This window comes from Eptesicus fuscus, chromosome 13, assembly GCF_027574615.1.
Source record: "Eptesicus fuscus isolate TK198812 chromosome 13, DD_ASM_mEF_20220401, whole genome shotgun sequence".
Taxonomy (NCBI): domain Eukaryota; kingdom Metazoa; phylum Chordata; class Mammalia; order Chiroptera; family Vespertilionidae; genus Eptesicus; species Eptesicus fuscus.
In genome coordinates, this window is record NC_072485.1 from 15,973,699 (window position 1) to 15,995,084 (window position 21,386).

General features: G+C 46.3%; 1 long non-coding RNA gene across 1 annotated transcript; it reads right to left on the reverse strand.

Annotated features, from left to right (window-relative positions):
- Positions 1 to 12,231: 12,231 nt before the first annotated feature.
- On the reverse strand, positions 12,232 to 21,380 carry LOC129151276 (uncharacterized). Its single transcript, XR_008558004.1, has 8 exons — positions 21,300 to 21,380; positions 21,000 to 21,118; positions 18,754 to 19,137; positions 16,012 to 16,241; positions 15,153 to 15,268; positions 13,119 to 13,420; positions 12,502 to 12,687; positions 12,232 to 12,288 (listed from the first exon to the last, which is right to left on the reverse strand). It is a non-coding gene; the product is annotated as an uncharacterized LOC129151276 (long non-coding RNA).
- Positions 21,381 to 21,386: the final 6 nt, after the last annotated feature.

Sequence of the window (21,386 nt, forward strand, 5' to 3'; positions counted from 1 at the left end):
GTGTGCTGGGAATGGGCAAAGTAAATTGGCTCCAGAGAGCTTGTTTGGAGGTCCTAGCAGGGGAGCACAGCAACTCTTATATCCTTGAGAATTTCTTGACAGCTGGAAGGAAGAGAACAATCCTTAATGTCCAGAGTCACCATTGGAGGTGGGGGGGTTTCAGGGCAGAAGCAGACTTCGTAGGCCCCTCTAGCAGGGTATGCTATTAACTTTGCATAGTGATAGATGGTTCCTAGACTTATTGTAATGATCCCATTGTAATGTTTATAAATGTCAAATCACTATTCTGTACAACTGAACATAATATAATATCGAATGTCAACTATACATCAATAAAATAATACTTTAAAAGACAGATGAACTGATAAATAAGCGAATGGTGGATGGATGGATGGATGGATGGATGGATGGATGGATGGATGGATGAGTGGATGGATGGGTAGATGGGTGGGCAGGTGGACTGGAGGTGGAGGAGTCAGTGAGTCCTGGGATGTAAGGTTAACCCCGAGCTCCCTGACCAAAACACTGACTTTCCTCCTTGCTGTCTCCAGCCACCACCACCGTTGTGAGCCTGCTGCTTTTCCCTACCAGCCTGACCGCCCCCCCCAACACACACACACACACTTGCCCAGAAAGCCCATGGAGCCACCTCTGTGTACCGCAGGGGACAGTGTCACCTGGGCTGGGGCCTGTGACCACCATCCTCAACACAATCCTCACCAGCTTCCCGCCTGCGATCAGGTAGCCCCGCATGACCAACGACTAGAAAAACACACCGTCCTTTTCTCTTCATGCCTATGAGCTTCTGATTTCTTTGGTGGATTTAGGTTTTGAATAAGCCTGGGTTACTCTCCTGGTTTAAGAAATAATAATACATTTTAATGAAAAGTAATAAGAAGCCCCAGATCTTGGCTTCATGAAATAAAGTGCAGATTCTAAAGTCTGAGAGATTTGGGGATGAGTCCCCACCCAGCCATGCCCAGCTGGGGGTTTTAAGCAGTGAGGTACCCCTCTGGCTCTCCATTTCCTCCAGGAAAGAGATTATTCTACCTCCTGGCCTGTTGTGAGGGTCAAGTGAGATGATGTTATTTAGTGAAGGCCCAGGAAGGTGCCTGGAATACAGTAAGTGCTTAGCAAATGTCCTCTGTTATTAACATGACTATGCTTGCTATATTATGGTCAATGAGAGCTGGAATAAGTTCCCAGGTGGGCATGGTGCCAGCTGCAGAGGCTGCAGTTCCAGTTGGCCTCCCTGGAGCTTACACTCTACCTTTCCCATGATGCCTTACAGATCCAGCCCTGCCCCCGTGAAAGCCACCTGTACATGATGCTGCTCAGCTCCTCCAGGTTGGTGGGCATAAGGTACCAGTACTTGTGGTCGCACCTCTGCACGCACATCTCCATGCAGTGCAGGTTCACTGTGTCCACCTCCAGCAGCTCCACTGCCTGCTGTAGAGGGTGTGGGGGAAAGAGCAATTACACCCCATCTTCTCACAGCACATTGTAACTTTATAGATTCTCCCTCCTCCTCCTGGCCCTCTCCTGTCCTCCCAGAAAAGAACATCCTCTACCTGGACCAGTCAATGTGTGATTGGTGTTTGTTGTTGTTTTCTAAGAAACCCTCTTTCACATTGTATAATGAATATTTTTTTTAATTTTTTTCTTTGCTGAAACAATCCTATGAGGTGCATAGACTTATAAGAGTAATAACTGTTGTGGCTGGAAATGAATCCCATTTGTGATTGGCCTATGTGCCTGAAAATGCATAGGGCAATCCAGAAATAAATAAGGAAGAAATGGAGGTGACTCTGCGGAGGGAGAACTAAGAAATTTAAATGGGAGAGGAATACCTTTCATCATCTAAAGTATTGTGCACATACTTTTTTTGAAGTTAAATATTAGTTAACAACATAGGGAACAGGCCAAACAAAGCATTTTATTTCCAAGTGCTTGACTATTATGGATCAATTTTCAAAACAAGTTAGAAGTACATCTGACACTTGAACAAATTGGGGGAGCAGTGAAGAATCCAAGTACAATGTTGACCCCCCCAAAAAAAACATAGCTATGAATACCCTACTGTTGACTGGAAACCTTACTGGTAACATAAAGAGATGATTAGATCATTTGTACATTATATACTATATTCTTACATTAAGGTAAGCTAGAGGAAAGAGTGAGAAAACTACAAAAGAATATATGTACATTTATAGCATTCTACATATTTATTGAAAAGAAAACATGCGTAAGTGGACCTGTGTAGTACAAACCCATATTGTTCAAGGATTAACTACACATCAAATACTAAGGAAAAGGCTCCAGATTACATATCAAAAGATTTACTCATGGTTCTTCATATGCTTAGGCCATTACCCATCAAGGACAGGCAGTATAAGTCTATGTCAGTGAAATATTTCTTACTTTGTGACGTCAGGTCACCAACTTCATTTACTGTTCGTGTCAATTGTTTCTGTTTTTAAATTTCTTTTAAAAATATTTTTTATTGATTTCAGAGAGGAAGGGAGAGGGAGGGAGAAATAGAAACATCAATGATGAGGGAGAATCGTTGATCGGCTTCCTCCTGCATGTCCCATACTGGGTATCGAGCACGCAACACAGACATGTGCCCAAACCTGCAATTGAACCCTGACTTTCTGATTCATAGGTCAATGCTGAACCACTGAGCAACACTGGCCAGTCTTTAATTTCTTTTTTATTAAATTATTTAAAATTATTAAAAATTACCTAACTCCAGTCAAAACTAGCAAACGAAGTACAATCAGGGAAACGTAGCTTCTTTCCCTGCCCGTACCTCAGTAAGTAACCATGGGATTAGCTTCTGGTTTATCTTTCCATTGTTCTTGACACAGAGACAAATACATGTACATGTTAATATTTCTTCTTTGTACACAAAAAGGGACATGATATGCCCACTCTCTGCACTTTGTTTTTTAAAAAAATACTGAATAAAACTGTATTAGCCTCCCTTTTAACTGAATGAAATGGATAGTTGTTGAACAATACATATTTATATAGGAATAAGATTGGCTAACCTTGCAATGTATTTTCTGCATTCCGTCTACATACTTCTGTGCACGTAAGGCATACAGAGGGCTCTGGATGGATACACGGCAAACTGAAGATGGCAGTGGTATTTCTAGGAAGGCAAGTGGGGATTGAGGACTGTCAAAGCCAAATTTAACGTTCTCTGTAATATTTTAATATTTTCTTACAGGGAAAATTGATTCATATGATACTTGTGTAACTAAAATCTCAATATTCATGCTGTTCTAAAAGCTAAGCCATAAGTGACCTGTAGCTGATGGACATCTAAGTTCATTGTAACTCCAGGTAACAGGGAGGGGCAAGGGCCTCGGGCAGGTCACCTGTGTGCTGCTGCTGCAGTCGCTCTGCAGGAGGATGTCCTGCAGGCCAGAGGGCAGCTCTGGGAGGACTGAGAGACAAAGAGGCAGGAGGGAGCCCGCGAGGCTGCATCATCCAGGCTCAGGCCCTGCACTGAACTCAGGAGGGCTGTTGGGCTGGGAGTCAGGAAGCCGAGTTTTATCTCTGTTCCTGAAGTCAGCAAGTCCCTCTCAAGGCCTCTGGTTCCTCTCTATAAAGTGAAAGGGGCAGGGGTCTCACTTTCTTCTCCCTGGAGCCTCTGCAGAGGCCACCTCAGCTTCTGGGCCTCCAACTCCCACCCCTATAACCAGAAACCCCCATCTTTAACAGCTCTATTCTTGAGACTCTGGCTGACATCTTAGTGAGACTCAGGGTAACTGATTGTATGAATGGCCTGATTGCTTACTCCCTTCTCTGCATATGTGCCTTTTGCCCTATAACTTGGAGTTCCTGCCTACTCTGGTGCTAGGCTTGGTCATGTGACCTGCCTTGGTCAATGGGATGTTAGCCAAGTCCTCAGGGCAGAGACTTTCAAAGAGCCTGTGTATGTCTCTCTTTATGATCTGAGTTCACTATGATAACATACGCTGGTTAGCCTGCTGGAAGATGAGACATGGAGCAGAGCCAAGTCACCCCAGGCATGTTAGAGAGCCCCATGAAGGTCAACAAATGTTTTAGCTGACCTCCAGAGAAGGACTGCCCTCTGACCCAGAGACTCAGGAGTAGAAGGAAAAGTATGATGTTGGAAGGCATTGCCCTTTGGGAGTGGTTTGTTAAGCAGTATTGGTGTGACAATTGATGGCTGACACATGACTAGTGAAGAGAACTAACTCCTGCTTTGGGCACCTAAACTGGATACTCTGTGAGAACAGACATGTCTGAATGGGTCATTGCAGGATTCCCGGCCTTCCAAGACACTCCTGACAGCACCTGACATATGACAGGCACTTCATCAGCATTTGTTGAATACATGAAAGTCTAGCACTGTGATAGGTGCTTTATACATTCTCTGTTGTTTAAGCTGCACACAAACCTCTCCTCTAAACAACTCTTCCCATTCGATAGATGAGGAAACTGAGGCCCACAATTATGAGTGCTTGCCTGTAGCCACAGAGATAGGAAATGGAAGCGCTGGAGTGCAAATGCATGTCTGTCAGATTCCAAAGTCATTTTCCACCCAAAACCTAGGGGTGAGATGCTTTACAATGCCCCAGACACCTAGTCCTCACCATTCCTACCACAGCCTGATGGAGCGAATCCCAATCCCTGAGATAATCTTCTCATCACCTGGTAGCTGATGCTGGACTCCCAATGCATCATGCAGTGCTGGTGACCATCCAGGCTGGCTCCTGCTGAGCAGTGAGCTAGGGCAGCTGCGTGGAACCGCATTAGGCCACAGACTGTGCATAGCAGGGATGAATCTGTTCATGGACCTGGGAGGGCAGCTGCAAAGACACCCAAAATGCTGGGGTCCATAGGAAGAGTCGGTCAGACAGAAAAGAGTTCGATCTGGGACACTGAGCCCTTGAAACAACACTTTAACATTCAACATACATGAACTGAGCACCTACCATGTGCCAGGCAATGGTTAGGCCCTGGAGATACACAAAAGTAAGCAGGCTACTTTTTTCTTTCAATCCATCCTTCCTTCCCTGCCTCACTTCTTCCTCCTTGCCCTCCTCAATCCCTCCCTTGCTCATTTCCTCCCTGTTCCCTTCCTCCTCCCCTTCCTCCCTTCTTTCCTTCCTTCCTTCCTTCCTTCCTTCCTTCCTTCCTTCCTTCCTTCCTTCCTTCCTTCCTTCCTTCCTTCCTTCCTTCCTTCCTTCCCCCTTCTTTCTTTCCTTTCTTTTTTCCCTACTGTACAAATTCAACTATTGTGGAGCCACTATTCTATTCCAGGCAGTATACTAAGCCTTAGGGATACTGAAGTGAGAAAAGAGTTTCTTCTTACTTTATTATGAAACTTCTCTGCTTATCATTCATTCATTCAGTTTTCATTTGATTAGATAAGCACCTATGATGTGATAGGCACAAAGCTAGACATATGGGTTATAAGGTGAGCGAGATGTTCCATTGGACCTTCCATCCATTCACCCATTGTAATTCCTGAGGGCATCCACATGCCCAGCATGGGGCGGGTGGGTGATGTAAAGATGAAGGAAATTGACCGCATCCTTTACTTGTAGCAGTGACCTCTGGGAAGGCCATAGATTTCAACCATTTTCCTTGTGGGATTTCACCATAGGGGATTGGAGTTTGAGTTCTTTCTGTGTTACACAGCCCAGGTACCTGAGGCTCTAAATCTGACAGAGCTCTGGGCACAGATGGAGCAGACAAGCTGCTAGAAGGATGTGGAGGGGAAGGAAGGGGAAGAGTCAGGGCAAGGAAACTGTTCTGGGCCTGAGTTGGGAACATGGGGAGAGGGGTCCTTTAGCTCTTTAAGTCTTTAGGAAAGAGGTTCTGGGTCTCTTCCGAGTGGCTGCCTCCCATCAACCTCCTGAAGACTCCTCCAAACCCACCTCCCCATTTGCACCGCCATCCTCAACAAGGCTTCCATAACCCTGTTCCTGGATGGCCCCAGCAGCCTCCTTCCATTGTCTACTTGTCCCAGCCTGGCCCCTCCTACCATCTACCATCAGCAGCCTTCATCCTTGTTTCCTCTCCAGCCCCAACTCTCCCTACTGCCCCCATTTCCCTTATCCTGTGTTCCTGCCACCCCTCGTCCTTCCACCTCTCCCCATCAAACACACATAGACACACACACACCCTGTTTCATGCAAGAGCCTCCTCTAGGGCTTTGTGCTTGCTGACCCCTCTTCCTAGAGGCCCTCCCTCACCCTCCTGGCCTGGAAACAACTCCTTCAAAGAATTTGGGTAGCCTTCTGCCTGGCATAGGTGCCTCCTGTGTGACCTCACAGCCCCCAGGTCTGCCTCCACCTGACTTTGCACAATCCCACTCACCTGGTAAGGACTTCCCCTAATGCAGTTTGGGTCTCCAGTCCTGGAACAGGGCCCAGCACAGTGGACGTTTCAGTTGCTGTCTTCCCAGGAACTCACTGACATGGAGTGAAGCATGGAGGATCCTCATGCTGGTACCAAAATGATTTAGACAGTTTACTGGTATGGGCCTCATCATATGGATCCACAGTGTGAGAAACTTCCCATTTTCAACTCTCCTTCAAATTCCCTCATTAGCAAGGTACCAGTCTGGTGTAGCGGTGTCTTTAATGTCTCTTTAACAATGTATAATCTCCCATGTGAACAAAGAGAGAGTAGGCCTCAGACAGAATACCATACCTAGACAGACTAGAATTATATCATTTTTTCATATTCTACTTATTTTTGTAGTTTCCTCTTACTTATGGTCCCTCTTATTTAGTGTGGTATTAGCTGAAGATTTCCCATTGATGGCAAAGTTATAAAATAACTTCATAAAATTAATCGAGTGAAAAGTCTGAGAGATGCATCTACCAGAACCTAAACAAAATGATGCTCAATGTGTATTGCTAAGTGGGGGGAGAAAACACCATGTAGATCATGTCTAGTTGAAGCCATTTTGTTTTAAAAAGGGGCCCAGTATATATTGCACTTATATTTCTACTTAATTTTCAGCCACATATGTATACTAGGCATATTTGAGGATATTATCTTGGAGTTTTTAAGCTTGAGTAAGCTCTAAGAAAGTGGTTTTAAAGCAAACTAATGAACAGTGAACATTTGTAGCTGGTTCTGCATACACTAATAATTTGGGGACAAACTAGGATGACTTTAAAAACTCTTTTTTCTGTTGTACAGCAGATTTCTCTGCTTCCTTTTTCAAATCCATTTTCAAGTAAAGGCTTTGAAATTACAGTTATTCAAGCTGGGGGACCAGCAGGTACTACCTATGTGAACAAGTGTGAGTGTGTGTGTGTGTGTGTGTGTGTGTGTGTGTGTGTGTGTGCAAAGTGCCAATGACTTCTAAAGGGTATTGGGATCCTATTTCCTCTCACTTCTTTATTTCACCCTTGAGGTCTGGTGCACAAAATTTGTTCACGGCTGTGGTTCCCAGGCCTGGCCTGCAATCCAAGCGCAAGCATCTGGTGTGGGAGGGCAGGTCGCAGCTGACCTCTGAGACCTGGGCAAGACATGGGCCCCCGGGCCCCTGGACCCCTCTGCCTGAGTCATAGGGCCCCCGCCAGGCTCGCTCAGTGCCTGCGAGCCAGGCAGCAGCACCGCCCCCACTGCTGCTGCTGGTCTCTGTCTATGGGGTGATTGGGCTCCACTCCCATCCGCCTTGTCCTGGTGCCGCCTGCTCACCTGCTCCACCATGTCGCCATGTTCCTGCTCTCATCAGGGCCCAATGGGGCTGGAAACACATCCACTGCCACCCACTGCCAGCACCACATCGCCAACACCCACAATGTTCTGTGCCGCCTCCTGGTGGTCAGCGCACATCCCAGCAAGCGGTCAAACTCCTGGTTGAGGGGACAATTTGCATTTTAGGCTTTTATTATATACGATTCCAAAATTAAATACACATTTCACATATTAATGCTACACTTACATGTATCCAACCACAAGGACAAAACCATTGTTTTGTCCCTATTGGAATTTTGATTTGTATTGTATACACATCGTTCTCAAAGCTGTTTAAAAATCAGAGAACTAATTTGTGGGTGAGGCTTTGAACTAACTCTCCATCCAAAACCCATGTCCTCTACTCTCAGAGTCCATTACTGGACTCCATTTCCCAGCTTTCCTTACAGTTAGGTGTGGCCATGTGACCAGGGTCTGACCAATGAGATTTGAGAGCAAATGATGTCAGGCATTTCCACTCCAAGGCTTCTAAGAAACAGGTGTAATCCCCTCACACTCTCCATTTTTCCTCTGCTGCCTGGTGGCAGAAGACAATGAGCCCCTGAAGGATGGATGTGTGGGGGAGGATGACCAAAAGACTGAAAGATCCCTCCTGAGAGTGGAGAGATGCCCACACAGCAGGAATGCCCACCCAGGACTGTTAAGTGAGCAAAAAATATACCCCTGTGGTGTCAACCAATTGAAATAGTGGAAACTATTTATTACTGCAGCGTGGTCTATCCTAATGAAACAATGCAACCAAGAATGGTGAAGACATGGGCAAACAGGTTGTGAAAGCTGTTATGTGAAACATGTTAGGTGAAAAATATTCATGTTCTGGTAATATTGCTTCAACAAATTTGTCCTTGAACTGGTGCCTCCCCAATTGGGGTATCACTAGAAGCATTTCAGGAACTTTCAATAGATATAAATTCTTGAGGTCCAACTCCAGAGAGGCTAAATCAGTAAAGCAGGAGTGGAGCCCAGAAGTCTATACATCGTTTAAACTCCTCAGGAAATGTACACTCTTATGGACTGCTGGGATTACGAACCCCATTGCCTTTTGAGAAAGTAAGCTGGCATATCTACTTGAATTTTAAATGCACATGAATCAATTTTATTTCTATAAATCTACCCTTAAAATAAAAGCACTAGTGCATAAAAGGAATGTGCTTATAAAGGTGTCAACTACAGCATTGTTAGAAAGAATTTTTTTTTAAAGCAAGAGGCAAGCCCTTGCCAGGTAGCACAATTGGTTAGAGCATCGACGTGATACACCAAGGTTTCGGTGCATTCCCACAGTCAGGCACATACAAGAATCCCCTTGCTCTCACTCTCCCTTCTTCATATCAACAAATCAAGTAAAAAAACTCTTTCTGAGTAATTATGCATCAATTTAAAAAAATACATTTCAAAAAATTAGAGGCCAGAAGTCTATCTTTAAGGAAAGATTGAAAAATTATGGTCCACCCATACATGTGGGGCTTTAGTTCTACATCTCAGTATTTCACAAGAGATATGAAAGATATCCTTGATTTATAGGTAGTTGGTCACTTTAAATATAATCCTTCATTTTAAAATAAAAGAGTTACAGGAGAACCAAGATGGCAGCATAAGTAAACGCCAATACTTGCTACCTCCCACAACCACATCAAAATTACAACTAAAATATAGAACAACCATCGTTCAGAACTGCCTGGAATCTGCCTCAATGGAAGTCCTTCAATTAGAGAAGTAAAGAAGAAAGTGCATCAAGACTGATGGAGGGGAGAGGTTGCGGAACAGGCTGCTCTGACACCCACGTGTGGCATCTTTTTAAATCAGGAGGGATATGTCTGTTGCAGAGGCCTAATGTCAAGCAATGGTACCAGCCCCCCACCGGCCCCTCAGCCAAGGGTCCCAGACCTGGGAAGAGAAAACCTTGTAACTTTGGGCTTTAAAAACCAGCGGGTTTGTGGCTGAGTGACACGGAGGCTGCTGGAGTCCCACTCAGTTCCTCTTAATGGAACAGTGCATGATTTTCCACAGTTTAGCCTCCTCTGAGCTTCAGTGTTGGGGGAACAGCTCAGGCAGAACCAGGGACATACAGGAAGGAACTGAATTGCTTGGCAACAGAGCAGGAATTTGGTGGCAAATTTCTACCAGACAATCAATGTTCCTGTCCTAGGACCTCCCCTTAGCAGAGTTCACTGGCAGCCCTATATTAGAGTCCATCAGTGTGGCCCACACTTTTTGCTCTGCCTTGGTGATTCCCTGAGACCCTGCCCCTTCTAATTTGCAGCCCCACCCAAGCTGTTCCCAGGGGCTTTTCCATATGAATGGCCTGTCCTGGCTCAGGCTTCAGACTTTGTCTGAATCTCCCAAATTGGCAGCAGCTGGCATCAGTGTGCCCTAAGCCTATCAAAAACCCCAAGACCTGGCTCTAAGACCAGCATGCCTTGTTTCACAGTTGGGCCTCACCTGGGTCCTTCTAAGCCCAATACAAGTAGCAGCCATCTGCAGATCTTTCTGTAGCTCCTGGCACGTGGTCCCAGGCATTCAATGGCAGACTGTGCACACCTTCATCTCCACCAGAAGACCCTAGAGCCAGTGGACCCAGTGGATAGCTTTAGACCATACCAGATTACAACTTTACATACTCACCAGGGACACACTCAAGGGAAAGACTCAGTGCACACCAAAGCCCAACTGAAGCAAGTTCTGCTCCATAGGGGTATTTCCTGCACAGCAGCTCTTCCAGCTTAGTGGCAAGTCCTCCTAGCCAATGGGCCTGGTCAATTCCTCCCAGTGATGCTAACAGCAATCAAGGCTCAACTAGAACAAGACTGTGCACACAGCCCACACAGGTGTTGAACTAGAGTGCCCAGCTCAGGTGACTGGGAAGGCTGAGCTACTGGGCCCTAAAGGACACCTACTACAGAAGACCACTCTACCAACTGCAGGAGACATAGCAACTCAACCTAATACACAGCAACAAACACAGGGAAGTAGCCAAAATATAGAGACAAACAAACACACATCACAAATGAAAGAAATAGAAGCAAGCAAACTTCTGGATACAGAATACAAAACTGTGATTATAAGGTTGCTCAAGTATATTAATGAGAGCTTCAAGAGACTTAATGGGAGCTTCAAGGGACTGAGTTAGACTTCAAGTATCTTAGTGAGAATTTCAAAAACAATAAAAAGGACCAGTCAGAAATTAAGCATTTGTTGAACATTCAACTAACCTTGTTCAACTAATCTAGTCGTCCATTCAACTAACTGAAATAAAGAATAATTTACAGGAATTCAACAGTAGAGTAGAGGATTCCAAGTTTCAAACCAATGATTTGGCATTTGAGGAAGCAAAAAACACTGAATCAGAAGAGCAAAACTGAAAAATAATCCCAAAATATGAAGATGGTATAAGGAGAGCCTTTGGGATAACTTCAAACATACCAACATTCACACTATGGGGGTGCCAGAAGGAGAAGTGAGAGACCAAGATATTGATAACCTAATTGAAGAAATAATAACAGAAAATGTCCCCTACCTGGTGAAAGAAATAGACTTACAAATCCATGAAGCACAGAGAGTCCCAAACAAGAGGAACCCAAAGAGGCCCACACTAGACACATAATAATTAAAATGCCAATGGTTAAAGACAAAGAGAGAATCATAAAAGCAGAAAGAGAAATGATATTTTCAAAGTTTGAATTGTAAAAACCTCTCTCCTTGAGAGTCAAACTTTAGACAGGCTCCTCTGAGTCCTGTTTTTGACAAGGCCTTATTCTTTGCTGCTGTCCTCCATTTGTTTGCCCAAAGGTGGCAAGAATCTTACTGCAAGTTGAGGGAAAATCTCTACTTTGATATCTCATCAAATTCCTTATCACCAACCTTTGATGTATAAACCTTTGGCCTGTCTTTTACAAGATCCCTCTACCCTTGGGATCTTGTATTAGTAACTTTTCATCCATTGGCCCCCTCACTCTGTGCCTTGGCCATAAATCAACAGCTATCTTTACTGTATTCAGAATTCGGCTAAGATTGATTTTAAACCTCCTTCCCCTTTGCAATAGTATTGAATAAAATCAGTTTATAGAGCCAAAAGATAAAGATAAAAATGAAAAATATGTTTTTTATTCTATACAACTGCATTCTTCATTTTTTGAAATGTTACAGTAAGTAGTTATTCTCCTGTGTAAATTAGAGAAACAACTATTTTATTTTGGCCAAAAAATAAAAAATAAAAAATAAAAAAAAAAATGAAACCTCCCAGTTTGTCCAGATTTGGGGACCAGTTTGTTTTTCTCACCAAGTCACCTGATGATCCCAGAACAATACACAGAAATCAGAGCCATCCCCCAATGTGCAGGAGCCAGCCTGACCCAGATGCTCACCAGAATGGCCTCCCCAGGGCCTGGATGTAAAGGTGCCCAGCTGCCCAGATCACTAGGTTCATCCATCTCCTTCAAAGGCTTGCTCTTTGCAGCAGTTAAATTCGTGTTTCTCAAAGTGAATTCCACCTTCTACAAGTCATGGTAGGTCCTTTTCCAACAATGGTTTCTGTGGGCAAATACAATTGAGGGAATAATTCATTTGCCTCACACATGCCGTCAATTTCCTGAGTTTGACAAGCATATCACACAGTCAAGGTTTTAGGAAAAACTGCAGGTTACAGAAAACTGTTTAATTGTGTTTCCCAAACTATTTGACTATGAAACTTTTTAAAAATATAAATATTTTCCTTCCAGCGAATGTGTATTGCAATAAGAAAACCCGAGAAATCTTTTAACTTGAACCAGTTCGAACTAGGTTTCTGACACTTTCCAAAAGAGTTCGGACTTCTGAAGAGACCCAGCTGCCACCAAACTGAGCCAAGCTGGGATTCAGGGTCCGGCTGATTACAAAGCACAGGTTATGCTTCAGAGATACTTCTCCCATGGGAATCTTCTGGGCTTTTTGCTGAAAGAGGAAGAAGAATAAGGCCACAACATTGCTGGAATAAACAAGAACTGCTGAAGGAAGTGTTCTTGAAAAGCAGAGAATAGAGCAATATCTGCATATTTATCTGCAGGACATACAGGGGACATCCAGGAAAATCCATGGAGACTGAGGAGGAGGCATGGCTGAAGTCATGGAGGCATTAAACTTTAATGTCACCCTCTTTGTACCCTCAGGTTGGTGAGGCTCCACCTTGCTCAGATTACATCAGTGACAGCTGCCTCATAATGTATTTAGCTATCTGCAAGGGGGTGAGCTCCCTGTCACTAGAGGTATGTAAGCAGATAGCATGAGCGGGGTAGTAGGTTTGAACATCATTCTTCAGTCGTCCCCGGACCACCAGCCCATGAATTTCTCCAGTATGTGGCAGCCTAGGCCCCACACAAACCTACCCATTCAGGACCTATAGGAAGTAGTCCAGGAAGCAGTAGGTTTTGCTACTTTAATGACGCCCATTAAAATGTGGGACTCTCCACTAGTATCAGTGCTCCTCAGTCTTAAAAGCATACACATGGTCTTGGGATCTTGTTAAATGGAGACTCTGCTTCAGTGGGTCTGGGATGAAGGAGTGATAATCGCCTCGGGTTCTAATGTTTCTGGTCCACAGGGCTTAAAAGACTTCAAAAATTTCAATCCAGCCCCCACACTTGATGATGCTTTGGCTGAAGATTGAACCATCCATTGGAACAGAAGCCTAACAAAGAAAATAGGATTATATTCTGACAGATAGATCAGGTTAGCAGAAAACAAGACCATTCTCATGAATGGCCTCAGTACCCTCAAAAAGACCAAAGCCCTAAGTGCAAGGAAAGAGTTTTAATATTACAAAACTAGGGGCCCAGGGCCACGAGGTAGGAGGGGTATTAGGCTTGAACATCATGCAGATATTGCTCTCTTCTCTTCTTTGCAACAACAGTTCCTTCAAATTCGTGCACCGTGAAAGGAAATGTGGGCCACGAGGCTGCAGTGGGCACAGGGGCTGGTCTCAGCCCATCCTCTGCACACCCACCCGGCCCCTCCCACCATGAACCCTGGCCATTTGTCTGCCTGCAGCTCTGCTCCTGCTGCTGCCAGCTGCTGTTCCCAGGAGCTGACAAGGCCGGCCCCATTCACACCTGCTGACCACGCAGAGCAATTGGGGTCAGCACCCAGGTGTGAGCAGTGGCTGCTGTCCCCTCCCCATCACTGTTCAGGAGCAGGGGGAGGTGGACAAGCCCTGAGGGGCTATCAGGGTGGCAGCCATCACTTGCACTGGCCAATGGTGCTGAGTGATCTGGATGAGCGCCAGGTGCTGGCAGTGGGTGTGAGCGGTGGCTGCTGCCCCAATCGCCCTTCAGGAGCAGGGGGAGGTGGAGAAACCCTGAGGGGTGACCAGAACAGGCAGCCACTGATTGCACCCATTTACAGCACTGAGCAATCGGGGCCAAGGCTGGGCGCCAGCAATGGGTCCAAGCAGCGGCTCTGGCACCAGAAATGGGTGTGAGTGGGGACAGTGCCAGCAGCAGGTGCAAGCACTGGCAGGACCGTGGGCGATCAAAGAATTTTCAGTAACCACCAGAGGCTCACCCTAAAAAGAGCGACTAGAGCCCCGCCTTGGTCTGGCGCCCCTGCTCACCTGCTCCACAATCTCACCATGGCTGATGCCCAGCATGTTCCGCGCTCTGCCACCTGATGCCGATGCCCAACATTGAAACATCAATGTTCCACATGAGACCCGTGGTGGTCAGTGCACATCATAGCGATTGGTTATTCGGTTATTCTGCCATTCGGTCTATTTGTGTATTAGGGTTTTATATATATAGATAAAGGTACCATATGCTAGACACATTAAAGCACCATTTGATTTGTTGTTACAAGAACTATAAACAGTAAGCATTAGTGTCCCATGTGGTGGTGGAGCCAACAGAAGCATGTGTGGTTATCATTAAGTAATATTTCTGCTATCTTCCTTCAATGAGAATGGGGGAACTGCACTTCTTGGCCCCTTGTGTTTGTGGCAATGAATTGTGAGTGGAAATAACAGGTGGAATATTTAATTGTTAGTGTGAGTCCCTCCAAGCTGCCTTTTCCTCTATCACTGTGATTGGCAATATTAAAGACGGTGGTGATTCCATCTGTGGGGCCCTTTAATGTGGAGAAAGCAGAGTCCCTAGGTGACCCATAATAGACACACAACATGCATAAGAAATAATCATTTGTTGTATTAGCTACTGAGATTTTAGGACTGTTTGTTACAGTGACCTGCCTTGTTTATCCTGGCTGATACATGTAAGGAAGCTGCGACAACTAGGACTTCACAGGGGTAAGATTTAATGTAGACATGGCTAATTCCAGAGCTCTGAGGTCAGAGCAAGGCAAGGAATGGGTATCTCCAAATCTGTGGTAAATCTTCCATCCCCTCTCTCCACAGCTCAAGCCCCTCATACCTCTCATGTTTAAAGCCATTGGTTGAGCTTCTCTGTAGACAAGATGAGCAAGTGAATTTGCTGGGACTGAGGTGACATAGGGATGGCAGCTTGATCACAAAGACATCCATCAGGTCCTAGGCAAGTGGTGGGTACAAGAGGCAGAGGAAGATGCTATGTGGCTCACAGAAACCACACTCCATAGCAAGCCACTCACCACCAGGTCAGCACAGAGATAGGAAAAGCCCCTGAATCTCACAGTAGGAAGCAGCGGCCCCAATCACTGTCTGACTCAAGTCCTTGAGCCCACCTGATCCAATAAAAGCCACCACCAATATACGGAGCCCCTAGGAAATAGACTGAGCTGATGAGCATGAAGAGAAAAGAGAACTAAGAGAGAAAGATCAGAGCCAAGAGACAGGCCGAATCCCAGACCAAGGAGCCAAGCCTCACCACATTGCCACTCTGCTGTCCTCACAGGAGGCTGACATGAAGGAAAGGAAGCTTCCTGGGAGCTTCTTGGGGAGGCTCATGGTCTCAAGTCCCCAGAGATTGATTCTCTGGGTGAGATAGTGTCTGGTGGTAAGACAGAGGGAGCCTGACTCATCTGATGAGGCAGGACACACAAGGCCAGGGACCCAGTGGAGTTCCCCAGTGATGATGGCACCTGCGCTGTCCATGGTCCTGAGCCACCAAAAGGGTCTCAAACTATTTGGCCACATTCTGGAATCACTAGGGAGGCTTATTAGAAAGCCAGAAGCCTGTGTCCCACCCCTGACCTAGTGAATTCAAACCTCCTTGTGATACAGCCCTGGACTCTACATTTCAAAATAAGTTTTTTGCAGCAGCAACATTTGAAAACCAAGAATGCACGACTTACCTAACTCCTGGACACTGGTGACTCCTGACCAACTGCTCCTGGGGCTCAGCACTTACAGTTTCCCTAAAGCTGTCTTTCTCAGCTCCATGAAAACCGCAGCCTCTGCAGTGCTGCAGGACACACACAATAACAGGTGTATCGCTATTTCCATAGCTAACTTCCGGCCTTTTGGCAGTTCCAGATGGGAGCAAAACATTATTTTCTCTAGGAGAAGGCTCAGCAAATATTTTCTGTAAAGGGTCAGACAGAAAATGGTTTTGGTTTTGTGAGCTCTTTGGATTTGTGAGCTATTGTAACCACTCCACTCTGCTGTCATAGTGCAAACAGAGCCATAAACAACATGTAAACAGAAGAGCATGGGTGTGTACCAATAAAACTTTATGGGAACTGAAAGGGGAGTGTCATATCATTTTCACATGTCACAAAATGTTCTTTTTTAATTTTTTTCAGTTACTTACAAGTTTAAAAACCATTCCCAGATCATGGGCCCTGCAGAATGATGCTGGAGTTGGCCTGCAGACCATAGTTTGATAAGCCTTGCTCTAGGATTGAAGAGGGGAACATATTTGCTCCTTGTGCCATGCCTCTTCAAGGATGAGTTGTGTACTCAATCCCACTTGCCATCGGAGCTCAATAGCTGACAAGGTCTGCCCCGTCCAATGGCAGAGTAGGAAGCTGCCTTTAGAATGAGATTTATGAGGCCACCAAAAGTGTTACACTCCTCCTCCCCACACAGACTCACCAAGAAGCTGGCCAAGAAAGACCAGCAAACTCCTGTAAATGCTCTAGAAAAAAAATGGCTGCAGAGCTTAGCCAATCTCAGGGAAGGGTTGATCAGTTGCACATAGTTGTCTCAAGCATGCCTTTGCCTCCAGCCCCTCCCACTTTGCAGACATCACCGGAGGATCCCTTCTCTACTAAACCCACAACACTCAAAGCTAAGTCCTGCAGGGTGGAGGCTGAAGAGCATAAAGGTATTGATTTGTTTTCCGCCTCCATCTCCGCTGAGACCAAGACTCAAATGTGAACAAAGCAGAGGTAGCCGCACTCAGCCCCAGGGGTGAGGGTGTCCAGACATTACTGAGGGCTGCTGTGTGTGTCTGGCCTGCTGCTGGGAGCGTGGTGTCCCATCTGGTTTGCACACACTCACTGCCCCTGGTCACCACCAGCACACACTCACTGCCCCAGGAACCACCCTCCAGGCCGGGTTAATGGAGACCTGGAACGTGCTGCCCCAGGGATCAGGAACAAACTGAGACACAAAACAGAAGAACTAGTGAAATGGCTGCTCTGAGGTGGGCAGAACACTGAAATGACCGGAAGAACCAATTCCTTGAGTCTTGAAACTTTCCCCACCCTCCCCACACAGCATAGAAGTAGGCGTGGCACACAGTGGCACTCAATATGATAAGGCAGAGGACTGAGTGCCTTATCATCTTTAGTGACCCTGCAAGGGATGCATTTTACCCATTTTGCAGAAGAGAAAACTGAGGCACAGTGTGATGACACAACTTAGAGAAACCCTGCACTAAGCCAGCGCTGTCCAATCGGAATACAATGAACCGCAGGCATGACTTAGAAATGTCCAACAGACATGCGAAAATGGTGAAAAGAAACAGGTGAAACCAAACTCAACAATAAATTCTCTTTAAACCAATCAATCCATAATGTTTTCATTTTAATATATAATCAATTAAAATGCTTGATGGCTTGTTTTATTTTTTGGTACTAAGTCTTCAATATGCAGCATGTACTGGACACTTCCAGCGCCATCTCACTTTGGACCAGACGCATTTCAAGTGCTCGGTACCCACACATAGTTGCACCTGCCACACCAGACACAGGGCAGTTCCAGACACAGGGCAGCCCCAGACACAGGGCAGTCCCAGACACAGGGCAGTCTAAAAACGCCCTTCTCTGACTGTGAATCTTCTGATGTTGTAGAACTTGCTTTGCCTCCTCTGTGCATGAGAAGCAGGCAAAGAATGAGGTGGTGGAGACGGGGGTAAGAAGACACTGAAAGGGGGTTTAGTACCCTGTAGGGCTACATCTTCCCTCCCACAGGCCCCTGCAAACTTTTTCGGTAAATAGCCAGAGAGTAAATATTTTTCGCTTTGTGGGCCATACAGTTGCTGTCAAAACTACTCCTCTCTGCTTGAGGCCTGAAAGCAGCCAGAGACAAGATGTCAATGACTGGGTGTGGCCATGTTCCAATAAAACTTGATTGACAAAAACAGGCAGTGGGTCAAATTTGGCTGACAGGAGTTTGCTGATTTCTGATGTAGGCTCTTCTCCTAAAAAGACTTCATACCTCTCACAGATGAAAAGCATAAGCCAAAGATTGTTTGCGGTTAACCCTGTGTGACTCCAGCCCCTGAGAAAAATGAACCAAGGATGTGATTATCATTTCCAAGTAGGCTGAATGTGACCTTCAGGATGAAGGGAGTAAAACCAGAATGCCCTTCCTCACCAAATAATCTGCATGGTGTGGTGGTAAGAGGTACATTCCCTGGAGCCCAGGGAACTAACTGGGTTTAAACCCCAACCATGCCAAGGATCAGCTGTGCAACCCTGGACCAGTTTCTGAACCTTCCTGGGCCATAGTTTCCTCCTCTGAACAATGCGGATGGGGACGGCAGTGGTACCGGTCTGGAATAGCTGTGGTGAGGATTAAATGAATTAGGACACAGAGAGCATAGAAGTGGGCGTGACACACAGTGGCACTCAATACACGATACCTACTATTGCACATTGAGCACTTGTCATAGGTCACATCAGATGCTTAGTTATCTTCACACTGAGTCCTCAGAGCATGATCCTGGGTGGGGTGCTGTGAACCTCATTCTACTGACGAGGAAGTGAGCCTGGAGAGGACAGGTCGCTTGGCCCCATGGCAGCAGCAGAGCTGAATGCAGTGATGTGAGCTTTTCTCTGAACCAGCGGTTCTCAGCCTGGGACAGTTCTTCCTCCAGAGGATGTTTGCTGATATCTAGAGCCACGACTAGTTGCCACAATTTGGCGGGTTTGCTGCCTGGCATCTAGTAGGTGGAGACCAGGGATGCTGCTCAATATCTTACAATGGACAGGACAGCCTCTGTCACAATGAGCTGTTGCGTCTGAGAAGCCCTGTAATCAATAAACAGGCTTAGCTGGGGTTGCCTCCAAGGCAGACAAGGATTCCAGTGCATGGAGTTTATCTGGGAGGTGTTCCCAAGGAGCACGGGGAGGGGAGAGCTGAAGTGAGACAGGAAGGGGAGGCAGACAGTAAAGGGTTAGTTATCACTCCTGTTACCACGATGGGCGCCAGGGGCTGGATCTCCTGGGAGAGGAGCAGATCACACATTTCAGTGATTTCCCAACTGAGGGTGAGGGAGCAGGGCACTTGTACCCCACCTCCTGCCAGTCTCTGGTAAGGGCTGCTCCAGGGAGCACTGATTGATTCCCTCACACTTCTTTTGTGTCCCATCAATGGGCAGAGAGATCCTAGAGGCCAGATAAGTCCCTCAGGCAAGAGACCCTGAATCTGGGAGCTGGCACTGGAGTGTTGTGCACAGAGGAGGGGATGTAGACACGGTCAGCGAGTGTCCCACTGGTACATGCTGGACCCCAAGAGGCTAACATTGACATCCCACAAATAAGGGATGTCCGCACACAGCCTGGCTTCCAGCAAGAGCCTACAAGTAATATGTGGGGGGATGAGCCCCTGTGGTGAGAGCTGTCTGGGAAGGGGGCAGGGGGCATCTTGTCTCATCTTATCTCTTGATCTCACATCTTATCTCTTGTCCTCACTAATGAATCAGCTCTCTGGTGGGGCTGTATGCCATGGACAGGCTGGGTGGCCCCAGACTCTAATCCAGGGAAGGAATGGACATGGTCATGACCACTTCAGGACACTCTAAGACTCTTAATGACACAGGAATATGAGACTTATCTCACAACCGGCCATGAAGGACTATATTGGTGAAAACACACTAACCCCAGCCACGTAAGGCCTCACCACTTAGCCTTCCCCACACAGTGGTCCAACTCAGCGATGGATGAGAGATGGAGCGCTACGCGGCTGGGCATGGTTAGCTCAACCTTGCCAGGAAGGACATCTACTTTGAAAAGAGCCTCTCTCTGCCCAGCCGAGGTCACTTTAGCAGAGGGAGGCGCAGAGCAATTATCCCTCTGATGGTATCAATGGGGCCACAGAGGGTGAAATAAAATCAGGTTAACAGAATGAATCTGTAACTTATTACTGATCTGTTTCACAGGCGTTTATACAGCGCCTAAAAAATGCCAGGCTTCCTTGCAAGAACTTTTCAAATATTAATCCACTTAATCCTAACAATAGACTAGGGTAATGATGATCTTAACAGCAACAGCCTCCATTCACTAGCATCTGTCTCAGGGCAGTCAGCAGGCAAACCACTGAACATATTATCATATCTTGTGCTAGTGCCAAGAACTTCCTTGCCCTCTACTGCTTTGATGACAGCTGACTGAGTTTCCACCTGGTGCAAGGCCGTATTCTATGGGCTTTATATTGAGCACTTCATTATCTCATTCAATCCTTACAACAATGTCTTGAAGTCTAATAACAGCATGATAGCAGCTAACATTTGAGTGTTCTCTCTGGGCCAAGTACCTTATCTCATCTAATCCTCACAAAAGCTCTATTAAATGGGTGCTATCAACATCTCTGCTTTACAGATAATGAGAGCGAGACACCAAGGTGTAAAGGGACTTGGCCAAGTTCAATCAGGATTCCAGAGCCCATGCCACTGCCACTAGCCCATGCCAGCTGCAGGCCAGCCAAGGAGACAGTGGTTACTTATTAGCCCAGAAAAGAGTGGTTGTTTCTCATTAGAAGAAAGACGGAGACCACTGAGATACAAACTTCAGGTTCCAGGTGCCCCTGCTGGCCCCAGAATCCAGACCTCTTGTCTTTAGTTCCAAACAGTTGGGTCATTTTGGGGCTCAGGTGCACCAACAGGACAGCTTACCAAATTGGGGCTGCAGGCTGGGGTAGATGAACCTGGACAGGTCATCCGCAGCCTGGTCTTCTTCCTCATCTGAAGAAGGGTACAATTCTTCACGTGTGCAATTTGGGACCTACTTTGACCTGAAAGAATATGTCTCAATGGAGGCTCCCTGGTACCCACCTGTTCCCCAATCTGCACAGCCTGAGGATCTCGATGGGGTGTGCCTGAGCTCACAGAGCCACATAAGGGCCTATTGGCAAGAATGACCCCTCCCCATGGCTGACACCACCCTAACCCTCCTGGACTCCCTCAATTACTCACCTTCGCCCTCTGACACCAGAATGGTGGGTCCAGCAGCCCTAGAGGGAGCAGCCTGTCCTCCTAGAGGAGAGGAACTGCAGGAGGTGC